A 14,917-nucleotide genomic window follows, 5' to 3' on the forward strand; every position below is an offset into this window, starting at 1 on the left:
CCGTGTGTGTGGGGTCACACCAGTGCTGAACCGAATGGGATGAGAACTCCAGGTGTCTGGGTCCCCACGCTCCTCCTCATGCAGCCCCGTGTGCAGCTGCCTTGTTCATGGTGAGCGTGCACCACGGGCTGGTGTGGGGACCTTGGAGTGCCCAGGCCCTTCTCCTCAGGGTCACTGCTCAGCGTGTCAGGTCCTGCTCTGTCCTGATGGATGGGTTTGTTCTCCTGCCCCTGGATAGAACTGGTCACTTCCTCTTATCAAACCCGAACCTGAGTGAACACCAGATTTTCTCAAAGTTGCTGCTCTCCCTGAACTGAAGCTCCATTTACTCAGCTATTGATGTTTTCATGCAGATGGTTTAACCTGATTAGGGTGTCTCTCCCAAGACAACAGGATAAGGAGCTGCAGGGCACTACAAACACCATCTCCTGGAGAAAGTGTGGGCTATTGGGGGTCTGGTACTTATAATACCAGAGGTCTGGATTCAAAGGGGTAGTTTTTCTTCATGTGGAAAAGCAGCAGGAATGTGTGGAGCTCTGCCTGGGGACAGACAATGTCAGCTGAAGGTTGAGTAGTCAGCAAGAGAGGGCAGAACAACATGGGCAATGTTGTGGTGACTGGACATCAGCTACAGACTCACTGATCAGGCAGAGAAATTAGATGAGGCCTCCTTCAGACAAATGAAAGAAGCCCCATGTTTCCAGGGCGGTGGCCTCGTGGCAGACCTGAGATATCCCAATATCTGCAAGGTACCAACCATCCAGGAGGGGCTGGAGCTCATTGACAACATCTTCCTGACACGGGTGACTGAGAAGTCAGTGGGGTGAGGTGCCCTGTGGGACTTCACACTTACAAACCAGGAAGAGTTGGTCAGGATGGAACAGTCAGGGATCTGAAAGTGAAGCTGAGGCTCCTGAGAGATGATCACAAGGCCAAGAGCAGGATTTCAGGAGAGCAAGCTTTGGCCTGCTGAGGGATCTGCTTGGGTCCTATGGGATATGACCTTGGTGTTTGCAGTGCTTTTCTCTCACATCTCCTCCCTCCTCTCTCCCACCTGCTGTTGTGCAGCGTTTTTTACCCTTTCTCAAATACAATATCCCAGAGGTGCTGCCAGCATCACTGAGTGGCTCAGATTTGGCAAGGAGTGGGTCCATTTGGAGCCAGCTGAAATCAGCTGTCTGATGTCAGTCGAACACCTGTTGTCTTCTCAGAGAGGTGACAACTGTAGCACAACCACACTCACCCCCAGTTCCAAGACTTTGCCATGTAAACCCAGTACAGGGTGACAGCGCGTTGAGTTTTGCAAACTGCTGGATCATGGAAAAGATCTTCTGTCAGCAACCTTTTGAAGTCTTCAGTCAATGAGCAGGTTCCTGTGGGGAACTGTAATTGCCCTGACATTCACTGGCCAGGCAAACCAGCATGTGCCAACAGTCCAAAGGATCCCGGGCCAACTGCTTAACATGTCTGCTGGTGGGTCAACAAGGGTGATGCTCACCTGGATCTGGTAAGAAAGAAAAGCTGGTGAGGGATGTGAACATCAGTGTCCACCTTGGCTGTTGCGACCAGGAAACAGTGGGGTCCCAGGCACCAGAGGGGAGGGAGGAAGGCCAGCAGAAGAGCTCAGGCTGGTGGGCTCCAGACTTTCACATACCGGGGGACAGCGGCCGATAGAGGTGGGGACATAGAAGTAGGTCTGAAGTGTGAAGGAGCTCAGGAAATCTGATCAGCCTTACAGGACAGCCTGCTCCAAGCACAAGAATGATCTGAGTTCCCATGAAAAGAAGCATTTATCTCGTGAGGCTGCCCATTTGAACTGTTGGAGCTCCAGAGCAAAAAGGCAGCACACAGGAGGTGGAAGCAGGGGAAGCTGCAAAGGAAGAATTTAGAAAGCTTGTTCATGGATGTGGGGATGATGCCAAAGCTGCCCTGGATTTGATACCTGCGGGGAGGCTGAGGGCAGGAAGATGACCTGATATAGCTTCATTTGCAGTTAAATAGAGAGGGCGATTGTGGGCCTGCTGCTGCACTTCTTAAGAGTAGAATCAGACAGGACTGAGGTTCTTCATGGCTTCGTTGATTCCATCTTCAGCAGTAAGGTCTCCTGGGACTTTGTTCCTGAAGGCAGGAGTCTGGAGAACACCCAGCAGTGCATGGGGCTCAAGTCAGGGGTGACCTGAGCAAACTCAGACACCATTACAGAACAGGAGATGGGTCACTTGACCAGCTCCCTGAACACAAGTATCGCTGTGCTGTGGCACCTGAGATTCCCAAGAACTTCCAAGTATTGGTCCAGAGTTGTGTGCATCCTCTTGAGGTGTCCTGGCCTATCTCCTCACTCACATGGTGATTTAGGCACCCACGTTTCCAATACATTCAGTCTTATCCTGAGACGTTCCACATCAATATGAACAGGAAGCTGTCGATGCCACCTGTTCTGGAAAGGGAGGGAAGGGCGAGCAGGGAAGGAAATAGAAGAAATTTGGCTTTATTGCTGTTTCTTGTGGAAATGCTCTCTGCTTGGCTGTTCCTGAAATCTCCCTAATCATCCACACCAGACTTGAAGCCTTTAGGAAAATGATGCACAGTGGATTGGAATGGAAGAGCATTTTCTATGTGAATGAGCCCTCTGCTGCCATGATCCTGAACTGCAGCTACTGAAAGAATGAACAAACCTCTGATGAAGTGAAAGGCAGAAGCAAACTCCAGGTTTCTGAGGGTGTTTAGGACCCCATGAAGGGCCATCACTGACACAGCTGTGAAGGAAACAACCAGTGCAGGTCCCTGTCCCTGGAGGCTGGTGAAGGAAAGACTTGGAGACACTGATTACAGGTGGTGAGGGCCATGTGGAGGTGGCTCTGATGCCATGTTAGCCCTTGATGCTTGTTCATCATCACAATGGGTGAGCCCTGACCCCTGGGACCTGGTAGATTTTTCTCAAATGTTTTACAAGGCTTCTCCTGTGGTCACTGTGAGTGTTTCATGCTTTGGGGGTTGGTTTTATGTCAAGTGCTGTTGCTTTAACAGCAAGGCTCTGGTTTTCTGTGGAGCTGCAAATGCCTGTGAGTTCCTCACAACTCATCCAGCTTCTTTCATACACCTGGCAATGGTCACCAATCTCCTTAATGTCCCAGTCCCACACTTGCTTGAATCCTCTATTTGGATCCACACCCATCACTCCAGGAGGTTCATGCATCCACCAGGTTCATGGATGATATCTGAGGTCCATCCAAGCGTGGGCAGTGTGAGAGAGGAGCAGAGCAGAGCAGGGTCAGCCCTGACCCTCTCCCACACCTACACATGTCCAATCACCGCTGCTCAGGCCTCCTGCTCTTCAGAAGAGGCTCTGTCAATCAACACCCCCACGTCTTTTTCTGACAGCAGCTTTCCAGCCGCTCTTCCCCAAGCCTGTACTGTTCCAGGAGCCTGTTATGACCCATCTGCCTGACCCAACACTTGGCCTCATAGAAACTCAGACAACTGGCCTCAGTCAGACAGGATCCCTCTGTATGGCCTTCCCAACCTCCAGCAGATTAACATTCCAACCCAACTTGGTGTCATCTACAAACTTACTGAGATTGCCCTTGATCACCTCATCCAGATCATTGATAAAGAGATTAAACAGAACTGTCCCCGATACTGAGTCCTGCGGATACGACTCCTGACCGGCCACCAACTCGGTTTGGCTCCATTCACCACAACTCTTTGGGCCCAGCCCTCCAGCCAGTTCTTTACCCATCACAGCTACACCATCCAGGCCATGAGCTGCAGCTTCTCCAGGAGATGCTGTGGGAAACAGTGTCAAAGGCTTTACTGCAGCCTAAGGACACAACACCCACAGCCTGTGTGGTGGATTCACTCCCCACCACAGACTTTCCCTCATCTGCTCAGCCGGTCACCTTGTCATAGAAGGAGATCAGGCTGGTCAAGCAGGACCTGCCTTTCACAAAGCCACGCTGATTGGGCCCGATTGCTCGTCTGGTATGTGTGACCTCACAGTCCTTTCCCAGCCATGTTCCTGCTGTTGGCCTATCCCCTGTAGAGGCAGAAGTGACCTCACAGTCCCCTCCACAGCCATTGGCTTCCTACTGGACCATGAGCTCCTGAGACACAAGTGACCACATGGCATCGTACCCAGCCATCACCCTCCTTGTGGTCCAGTGTGTGAGCAGATCAAACTGAGTTGCTTTCATCAAATTTATCCAACAGATTTCCTATCAAGGGTTTCAGTGCAGAAACGTTCCTCAGAGGAGCTGCTGTATTTAATCTGGGGCATTATATATCTCTCTTGATAGAGCTCTCCAAGGAAAAGATTCATGGAATCCTACAATACTGCAGGTTGGAAGAGACCCCTGAACACCATCTCTGTCCCACTGACCTTTATGGCACCCCAAGGTTCATTTGTGCTCCCTTGGGTTCATCTCATCATGTGCACACATTGGACATGCACATGATGTGTATGGTTACAACTCATCTGTACAATGAAAACATGGACCTAGTATTTCATAGAACTGTAGAATGTCCTGAGTTGGAAGGGACCCACAAGGATCATTGAATCCAACTCCTGTCCCTGCACAGGACACCCCACAGGTCACCCCGTGTGTCTGAGGACATTGTCCAGTCTCTTCTTGAACACTGTCAGGTTAGGGCCGTGACACCTCCCTGGGAGCCTGTTCAGTGTCCAGCACCTCTGGGTGAAGAACCTTTTCCTCCTGCCCAACTGACCCTCCCCTGGCACATCTTTCTTCCATTCCCTTGGGTTCTGTCAATGGTCACCACAGAGAAGAGATCAGTACCTTCCCTTCCTTCTCCCCTTGTGAGGAAGCTCTAGCCACCATGAGGTCTCCTTTTAGTCTTCTCTTCAGCTCTGATGCTGAGAAACCCCTTGGATTGATTTCTGAAGCAGAAAGGAGAAGCCATGACCTCCAGGCAATGGGAAGGGGGATCCTGTCCCTCACACACGGCTCAGGGCTCTTCCTGGGACCGTGGGATGTGGGCGTGCAAGGCCCAGGGAAGGACAACACTGGGACAACAACTTCCAGCTTCCCCATGGGGCTGCAAGGAGGCACCGAGGCCCCAGTGCCATGAGGACAACATGGCTTCTCCTGGGCCTCAGTGGCAGAGACAACTGACATGGCCAAGGGGACAGAGACCTGGGTTCTGTGGGTCCCTTCCAGCCTTGCCAGCACCCTTTGCCATCTCCACCACAGGCTGTTCTACACGGTCCTACCCCTGCCCCTCTTTCCCTGCAGGCTGCAGACACCCATCTCGCTTCCCCACCTGCTCTCACCCCAGCATTTCTGCACCTTCACTGCTGTGTCTGCACCCTCACTGGCTGCTCTTTGGAACACAAACCATGGGCTGATCCAGCTCCCTCTGGGTGACCTCTTGTACCACAGCACTGCCCTTCCACTGACATTTCTTCCTCCTCATATCCAGTCTCCACCTTCCAAATTGCACTTTGTGATATTTTTTTCCTCTTCTGCTTTTTCCCATTACCAAGCAAAGCTCAGCCACCTCGGAAACTGCTCTACATGCAAGGAAACCAACACATTATGCTTCTTGAGGTCTTTTATCTGACCAGAGATAAATTACCTCCCCATGATCTCCTAAATCCCATGAGTGATGCTGGCCTTTCAGCTTCTCTGACAGACACAACCATGTCCCTGCTGCTGTCCTTTCATGTACTCAGGTGGAATGGAAATGACAACCAAGGTCTCTTCCTGGGTAGGGGCTGTGGGCACTTAGGTTGAGGTTCTTTCCCAACCATGTCCCTGCTGCTGGGCTGTCACCTCCAGAGACAGAACTGACCTCACTGTCCCCTTCACAGCCAAAGTCTTGGAACTCAATTATCAATTTCTGAGACAAAAGTGACCTCATAATCCCATATCCATACATCACCCTCTTTATGGGCAAGGACCTGCCTAGATAAAAGTATGCTTGTTTTATCAAATTGATCAAATCTATTTCCTACTAAAGATCTGAGAGAAGAAGCATTCTTTACAGGAATGTGAAATGTTGACAACTTTTCTATGTGCTCCCATGCCTCTCTCTTTTTTTTTTTTTTGTTTTGTTATTTTCTTTCTTCCTGGTTGCTAGTTGCAAATTCGCTACCTAAAGTACAAAGCCAATCCCACACCCAGAAATAAGATATTATTTATTACAGAGTTTTGCAAATCTGGATGCTGGAATGAAACCAGCACATCAGATAGAAAAGGAACAGCCATTATATACAAAATCTTATCCCTACATTCAGACCTTCCTGGCAGTCCTAAAGAGCCAACTGTTTACACATTGGTATGTTGGTTACATAATCATTTTATCACTACGCATGATTGTTGAGGAAGGGTCCCGGGTTGACCCCGGTTTCCTATTCTAGGGATGCATATGAGCGCATAAGGTGAAAAGTTCAGCTAAAGGACACTTTATGTAACAGTCTAGAGACAGATGCTAAAACAAGACTCAACTAACTGTGCAGGCTCCAGAGTGTCTGCACTGCAAGGACAGAATTCTTTGCAGGTTCTGTTTAGGTGTTTTAAAAGTCACTTTTATCTTTGTTAGCAGGGCAGACCGACCAAAACGGAGAGGATTTACATATTTTAGTTTAGCAATTGCAGGCAGGATTTGTTCTTTTAACTGGTAAGGACTACATATTCTGTCTTCAAACACCTTTTCAAGGTAAAGATTCATTGAATCATAGAATAACTCAGGTTTCAAGAGAGCCCTGAACATCATCTTGCCTCACTCTGCTGCTCAAGACAGGGTCAACCAGGTGAGGTTGTTCTAGGCCTCTGCCCAGCTTTGCATTGTCCACAAAGGAGCTGAAAATGTGCTCCATGACACGATACAGGGGGAGAATAAAGCCGTTCAACGGTGTTGGCCCCAGTATTCATCACTGAGGGTTGCCGCCTGTAAATGGCTAAACACAGGACTTTGTACCACTGATGATATTTGGGCTTGGTCATCCAGCCAACTTCCCACCCATCACAACATCCACATCTGCATCCCAGATCTTCCCAATCTGCTCTAAGGCCACCACAGGAGACCATGTCTGGGGCCTGCAAAACTCCATGTACACAACATGCCTTTCTTTCCCCTGCCCATCTGGGTTCAGCAATCCCTTCCTTGTCCTATAACTGCCTGGAGATGGCTGCAGGAGAATGTGACTCGTCACCCTCCCAGGGACAGACGTAGGCTGACCAGTCTGTCATTCTCCCAGTTCTCCTTCCTGGCCTTCTTGAAGATGGGTTTGACATCTGCTTTTCTGAGGGACCTCTGATCCTCTCTGATTACTCTGGCACTTTTGAGACCACAATCCAGAATTTCCCACAGAGAAAGAGGGGCAGATGCAGGACTGTGTAAAACAGCATGGGATGGAGATGGCAAAGGTGATACAGCAAACAGGGACACTTGCAATGAGCCTGTCCAAGGGAGCTGAGATGAATCTCACTGTGCCACTGGGGTTTGTCCCTGGAGTCACACACAGAAATATCAGGGTTCTGTCAGACATCCACATCTGAGCTGGCCTCATGGACCCTTAAAACACATTGAGATATTCAGGGTCAGACACTTTCCCTTTTACACACAGAGTCAGGAGTCACAGTGTCTCTCTGCGCTCCTGTACCTATTCCCAAAGGCTGGGAGGCACCTCAGCCCCATGGTGTGTCCCCATGTTCTGCATTCATCTTTGATGTCCCTCATCATTAGGAATGGAAATTGGTTCTAGGAAACACATCCCAGTGCTGTTTTCTTGTGGTTCCTCATGGGATATTAGTCCCAACATGATGTCACCTCACCAAACTGTCTGTCACACAGGCCTTCATGGAACCACAAGAAATAGCTGATGGTGTTTTTGCTGGCTCGAGTTCATGTCAACTCACGTACATGATGTGCATGCTCACATCTCATCTGTACAAGGCAAACATGAACCTCTGACCTACTCATTCAGTGTCATTGCATGGAGGGGCAAAGAGCTCTGAGCTGGGGTGAGAGGTCAGTGCTGGACATGGTGGTTGTGAAGGGCCAGTCGATGGTGATTGACCAGAGGCTCTTTCTGTGGGGTGTCCAGTGCACAGGGGCACAGTCCAGACCCTGCTCTGCTGGTCCTGCAGGTCTCTGGCAGTAGGCCTGGCTGTGAGAGGACACTGCTGTGTGCCAGCCCTGCACACACACACTGTTCAGATATACAATGGTGTTTCATCTGTGGGACACTTTTGTAGGAATAAGCTTGAGAGAAACATTGCAAGAAGATAGAAACCATTATGCACTGCCCAAAGAAGATGACTTTTCCTTGTGGAAGTACTGTTACTGAGGCCAGTTCTGTGACACAAGTGCCCATTGCCTGTGCCTGCCCGTGCTGACAGGAGTGACACAAAGCAGGACGGGGACCAAGCTGCCAGAGCACTCAGGCCTTGCACCAACACAAGGGATGAGAAGGAGAGTGTGGGAGTGGAACCAGAACAGCTCTGGAAGACCAAGCACTGGTGCTCCCTGGCAGTGCTCCCATGCGAGAGCTCTTTTCCCCTCCACCCACCCACAGGAACTATCTCTGCAGCTCTAAAAAGCCCTTGCAGGATAGATATAGTGAAAAACAAGTCACTAAACAGCCCTTTATTCTGCTTAGAGACAAGAAGAGCACTGCTGCTCATTTAAAAAGCCAACAGTTATAAAAGAAAAGCCAACATGGAATTAGAAAGGGAATGACAACATTATCACAATAAGAAAACAACCAACACCACCAGACAATCCAGTTGACAGGCAGGGCCTGTAATTAGCTACATTAAAACTCCTATATAGAAGATGATGGTCAGTTTATTGCTTCAGAAAACTCTAGGAAATTAGTTTCCTAAGGGCATCCTTGAGCTCCTGGTTCCTCATGCTGTAGATGAGGGGGTTCACTGCTGGAGGCACCACTGAGTACAGAACAGACACTACCAGATCCAGGGATGGGGAAGAGACGGAGGGGGGCTTCAGGTAGGCAAACATGCCAGTGCTGACAAACAGGGAGACCACGGCCAGGTGAGGGAGGCAGGTGGAAAAGGCTTTGTGCTGTCCCTGCCCAGAGGGGATCCTCAGCACGGCCCTGAAGATCTGCACATAGGACAGCACAATGAACACAAAACACCCCAATATTACTAATATACAAACCGCAAGAAGCCCAATTTCCCTGAGGTAGGAGTGTGAGCAGGAGAGCTTGAGGATCTGGGGATCTCACAGAAAAACTGGTCCAGGGCATTGCCCTTGCACAGTGGCAGTGAAAATGTATTGGCCGTGTGCAGCAGAGCATTGAGAAACCCAGTGGCCCAGGCAGCTGCTGCCATGTGGACACAAGCTCTGCTGCCCAGGAGGGTCCCATAGTGCAGGGGTTTGCAGATGGCAACGTAGCGGTCGTAGGACATGATAGTCAGAAGACAAAATTCTGCTGAAGCTAAAAAGAAAAACAGAAAGAGTTGTGTAGCACACCCTGCATAGGAAATGACCCTGGTATCCCACAGAGAGTTGGCCATGGATTTGGGGACAATGGTGGAGATGGAGCCCAGGTCAAGGAGGGAGAGGTTGAGCAGGAAGAAGTACATGGGGGTGTGGAGGTGCTGGTCCCAGGCTATGGTGGTGATGATGAGGCCGTTGCCCAGGAGGGCAGCCAGGTAGATGCCCAGGAAGAGCCAGAAGTGCAAGAGCTGCAGCTCCCGTGTGTCTGTGAACGCCAGGAGGAGGAACTGGGTGATGGAGCTGCTGTTGGACATTTGCTGTCTATGAACATGGGGACCTGCCATAGGAGAAAAAGACAGTGACAAATTAGGGGAGACTTCTCTGAGCAAAATGAACATGCTGTTTCTCATTAAAACCTCCTCCCTGAAAGAGGGATATGTCAGTTTATTTTGTTTCTACAAAATGAGAAACATCTTTCATCACAACTTAAAATACAGCTTAGGCACCTGGTTTCCATGAATCATCTCTGGGGCAAGACCTCCAGTGTTGGTGTCAGAACAAGAATGGAACGACACTCCCACGCCAATCCCATACAGCAAGAGCACCAGGGAGAGGTGGAGCAACAGGGAAGGACACTGAAGTGTTCCTGGAAATTAAAGCAATAACAAAAAGGCAGACGGGCAGGCTGTGGAACCTTCTCCTTACCCGGCTGTGCTGCTGCCACTCACATAATGACACTGTAGAGCAAGTACTTTCAGAATGTTTTGTGTACCACGTTCCAGGAACCCTTCACCTGGAGGAGCAGCTGCTGAGGTGGAGATTCGTGACCTGGACCCCATGGCTTTGGGGCAGAGGCTCTGCTGTGGAGGAGAGGAGACCAGGGGTTGCACTGGGAAAGGTCTCTGCACTGCAGGGGATGGCAGGGGGGGTCCTGAATCCCGCCTCCCCAGCATTTCTGCTCCATCTCCCTCTCCCTGTCCATGTCTGTGTTGCCTCTAGTTGTGTCTCTGTCCCTGGATCTGCTCCCTGTCAGTGTCACAGACCCCGTCCCACTGCTATATGCTCAGCTCTGTCCTGCTCACACCTCCTGGTACTGCCCAGGGGCAGCTCTGTGTGTGCAGGAGCTCAGGAGCAGCTCAGACAAGTCCTAATGAGAACTCGAGTCTCTGTGTCTTCTCCAAAGAGAGAAAGAAATCCCCATCTCCCACTGCACACCCAGACAACCAAGAGTGGAAAACTGAAAGCACAGACTCCTTCCCTTGCAGCTTTTGCAATGTCTGTAGGGCTGATCTGGAGCTCTGGCAGCCCTGACCCACACAGCACCCTTCAACCCCACAAGCTCCCTGCCTGCCCTGCCAGGGGTCGCTGCTGCCATGGGATTTCCCCGGGCAGGCTGAGCGCTGACCCAGGCAGGCGGCAGAGTCCCTGTCCCGGCACAGCCCTGGGATGCAGGGACCCTGCTCTGTAGGACAACCCTGGGCACCCCTGGGTGCTCACCCGGCTTCACAGCTGTTCAACATTGCCAGACAAGAGCCCCCTCCTTACAGATCCCATAAGCTGTGCCTGTGCCAGTTTTAGGAGATGCCTCCAGGAGCTACAGCTGCATTGCCCTGCACCCAGAGACTTACCATGGCAAGGGCTGCAAAGGTTTCTCCTCCAGTGAGCTCTCAGTCATCCTCCCAGTCCTGACCACCTTTAATCTCTCTCTGCCTTGCTCGTCTCCCTGAGATCCCCATGCAGAGCCCTCAGCCCTGCTGCGCTGTGCAGAGGAGCTGCTCCTGGGCAGAGCTGTCTCTCTGCAGCGCTGCCGCTTGCCAGGAGCTCCCTCTGTCCCAGGAGCCCAGCCCAGCTCAGCAGCACAGGAGCAGCCCAAGGCCCTTTAATGACCCCTCTGGTGGGTTTGGTGCTGAGTCCATGACCTCAGGCCCTGGAGGAAGCTGAAGAAACTTCTCAAAAAGTCAAACTCAGATGCAAACTCCAAAGTTTCTTGTTATGTTAATGGGTCCCACTGAGGGACAAAACTGAGAAACCATCCCCAGGGTTGGTTAGAGAAGAAAACTGGATGAAGTTATGACAGTTCAGGAAAAGCAATGTAAAGGTGGCTCTGATGATGAGTAAACTGCATGTGTTTCATTATCCAAAGGGTCAAGCCCTGACCCGCGGTCCTGGGAAGGCAGATCCTGTCCCTCCCACGTTGCCCAGGGCCCTTCCCGGACAGTGTGATGTGGGGCTGTGCAAGGCCAAGGGCAGGACTATGGTCCCACACCTCCCAGGCTCCTGGCTGGGGACAAGGAGGCCATGAGGCCCCTGTGCTGGAAGGACAAGGTGTCTCCTCACAGGCATCAGAGGTGCAGACAACAGCCATAGCCAAGGGGAGAAGGAGCTCATGTCTGGTGGGGGCTTTCAGCCTCTTTACATCCCTTGATCATCTCCACCACAGCCTGTCCTGTGCTGTGGCATCCCCTGCACCTCTTTCCCTGCAGGCTGCAGACATCCCCCCTGCTGCCCCACCTTGCTCTTGTCTGAGCATCTTCCTTCCTTTGCTGAGATCTCTGCATCCTCCCCAGCTGCTCCTTGAAGCACAAAGCCTTGGGCTGATGCAGACTCCCTCTGCTGACCTGCTCCACCACAGCACTGCCTTTGCAGTCACATTCCTTGCTGCTCATGTCCAGCCTGGACCTACCCAGCTGCACTTTGTGCCATTATTTCTTTCTCATGCTCTTTCCCACTATTTAGAAAACCTCCACCACCTCTGAAACCACACTTCAAGCACTCTCAGGCTACTCCTGCACTGCTGCAGCCTCCCCAGCCCTGCTGGGCCAAAGCAGCCCAGGTCCCTCAGCATCCCACACCATTGCACAAGGTGCTGAACCTGCCTTGGCAGAGCCCTGCACTCTCCAGTTCCTCCCTGCTTCTCCAAACTGGGAAGCTGCACACTGGCACACCCCCGTGTGTGTGGGGTCACACCAGTGCTGAACCGAATGGGATGAGAACTCCAGGTGTCTGGGTCCCCACGCTCCTCCTCATGCAGCCCCGTGTGCAGCTGCCTTGTTCATGGTGAGCGTGCACCACGGGCTGGTGTGGGGACCTTGGAGTGCCCAGGCCCTTCTCCTCAGGGTCACTGCTCAGTATGTCAAGTCCTCGTCTGTCCTGACAGATCGTGTTGTTCTCCTGCCCCAGTACAGAACACGTCACTTCATCTTGTCAAAATTCCGAGCTTTCTGAATGGGTGAACACCAGATTTTCTCAAGGTCTGGATTGTCCCTTGACTGAAGCTCCATTTGCTCATCTGTTAGTGTTTGCAGTCAGGTGGTTTATCCTAATGAGGTTTTCTCTCTCAAGATAACACCATGAGGAGTTATAGAACATTACAAATATCAACTCATGGAGAAACAGTGGGGGCTTTAGGGTCCAGTACTCATCATGCCAGAACTCTGGAGTCAAAGTGATAGATCCCCTTCATGTTGGAGAGCAGCAGGAATGCGTGGAGCTCTGCCTGGGGACAGACAATGTCAGCTGAAGGTTGAGGAGTCACCATGAGAGGGCAGAAAAACATGGGCAATGTTGTAGTCACTGGACATCAACTGCAGACTCACTGATGAGAAAGAGGAATTAGATGAGGCCTCCTTCAGACAAATGAAAGAAGCTTGGTGTTGTCAGGGCGGTGTCCTCGTGGCAGACCTGAGATATCCCAATATCTGCAAGGTACCAGCCATCCAGGAGGGGCTGGAGCTCATTGACAACATCTTCCTGACACAGGTGACTGAGGAGTCAGTGAGGTGAGGTGCCCTGTGGGACTTCACACTTACAAACCAGAAAGAGTTGGTCAGGATGGAACAGTCAGGGATGGGAAAGTGGAGCTGAGGCTCCTGGGAGATGATCACAAGGCCAAGAGCAGGATTTCAGGAGAGCAAGCTTTGGCCTGCTGAGAGACCTGCTTGGGTCCTATGGGATATGACCTTGGTGTCTGCAGTGCTTTTCTCTCACATCTCCTCCCTCCTCTCTCCCACCTGCTGTTGTGCAGCGTTTTTTACCCCTTCTCAAATAAAACATCACAGAGGTGCTGCCAACATCACTGAGTGGCTCAGATGTGGCAAGGCGTGGGTCCATCTTGGAGCAGCTGAAATGGGCTCTGTCTGATGTCAGTCGAACACCTGTTGTCTTCTCAGAGAGGTGACAACTGTAGCACATCCACACTCACCCCCATTTCCAAGACTTTACCACGTAAATCCATTAGATGTTACAAACTGCTTTATCATGAAGAAGAAACGGAAAAGATCTTCTGTCAGCAGCCTTAGAATGTCTCCAGTCAATAAAAAGGTTCCTATGGGGAGCTGTAGTTGCCTGATATTCACTGGCCAGGCAAAGCTGCAGGTGCCAACAGTTCAAAGGATCTTGGGCCAACTTATTAAAATGCCTGCCTGGTGGGCAACAAGGGTGATGCTCACCTGGATCTGGTACTGACAAAGAAGGAAGAGCTGGTGAGGGATGTGAACATGAGTGTCCACCTTGGCTGTCGTGACCAGGAAGTAGTGGGGTCCTGGGCACCAGAGAGGAGGGAGGAAGGCCAGTAGGCAAAGGCAGCACACAGGAGGTGGAATCAGGGGAAGCTGCAAAGCATGAATTCAGAAACCTTGGCCATGGATGCAGTGATGATTCCAAAACTGCCCTGGACTAGATTCCTAAAGGGGAGGCTGAGGGCAGCAAGATGAGCTGACACTGCTTCCTTACAAAAAAAAAAAAGAATAGACAGGGCGATCATGGGCCTGCTGCTGAATTTCATACGAGTAGAATCAGACAGGACTGAGGTTCTCCATGGCTTCTTTGCCTCCATCTTCACCAGAAAAGTCTCCTGGGACTTGGTTCCTGAAGGCAGGAGTCTGGAGAACATCCAGCAGTGGATGGGGCTCAAGTCAGGGGTGACCTGAGCAAACTCAGACACCACTACAGAACAGGAGATGGGTCACTTGACCAGCTCCCTGAACACAAGTATGGCTGTGCTGTGGCACCTGAGATTCCCAGGTACAACCACCTCTTGGTCCAGAGGATTGTGATTCCTCTTGAGTTGTCCTGTCCTGTCTCCTGTCTCAAGTGGTGCATCAGGTACTGACTTTACAGACATATTGTTTTGTCCTCATCAGTAAATGCTCCAGATCAATGCTCCAGAGGCTTGCAAGAGCATTTTCAATGTTAATGAGCCCTCTGCTGCCATGATCCTGAACTGCAGCTATTGAAACAATGAACAAACCCCTAATGAAGTGAAAGGCAGAAGCAAAACACAAGATTCTGAGGGTGTTTGGGACCCCATGAAGGGCCATCACTGACACAGGTGTGAAGGAAACAACCAGTGCAGGACACAGCTTCCAGTGCTTGACTGTCCTCATGACTGGGAAGTTTCTAACTGTCTATAGCAATTTTCAAGCCCAAACATCCAGACTGTTTTTTCCTTTCTTGTTACACACTAACACAGACCATAATATACTGCCTT

At 51.0% G+C, this 14,917-nt stretch overlaps 1 pseudogene; it reads right to left on the reverse strand.

The window, feature by feature from the left end:
* Positions 1-8,829: 8,829 nt before the first annotated feature.
* On the reverse strand, positions 8,830-9,398 carry LOC136116234 (olfactory receptor 14J1-like; annotated as a pseudogene).
* Positions 9,399-14,917: the final 5,519 nt, after the last annotated feature.

This window comes from Patagioenas fasciata, chromosome 6 (genome assembly GCF_037038585.1).
Source record: "Patagioenas fasciata isolate bPatFas1 chromosome 6, bPatFas1.hap1, whole genome shotgun sequence".
Taxonomy (NCBI): Eukaryota; Metazoa; Chordata; class Aves; order Columbiformes; family Columbidae; genus Patagioenas; species Patagioenas fasciata.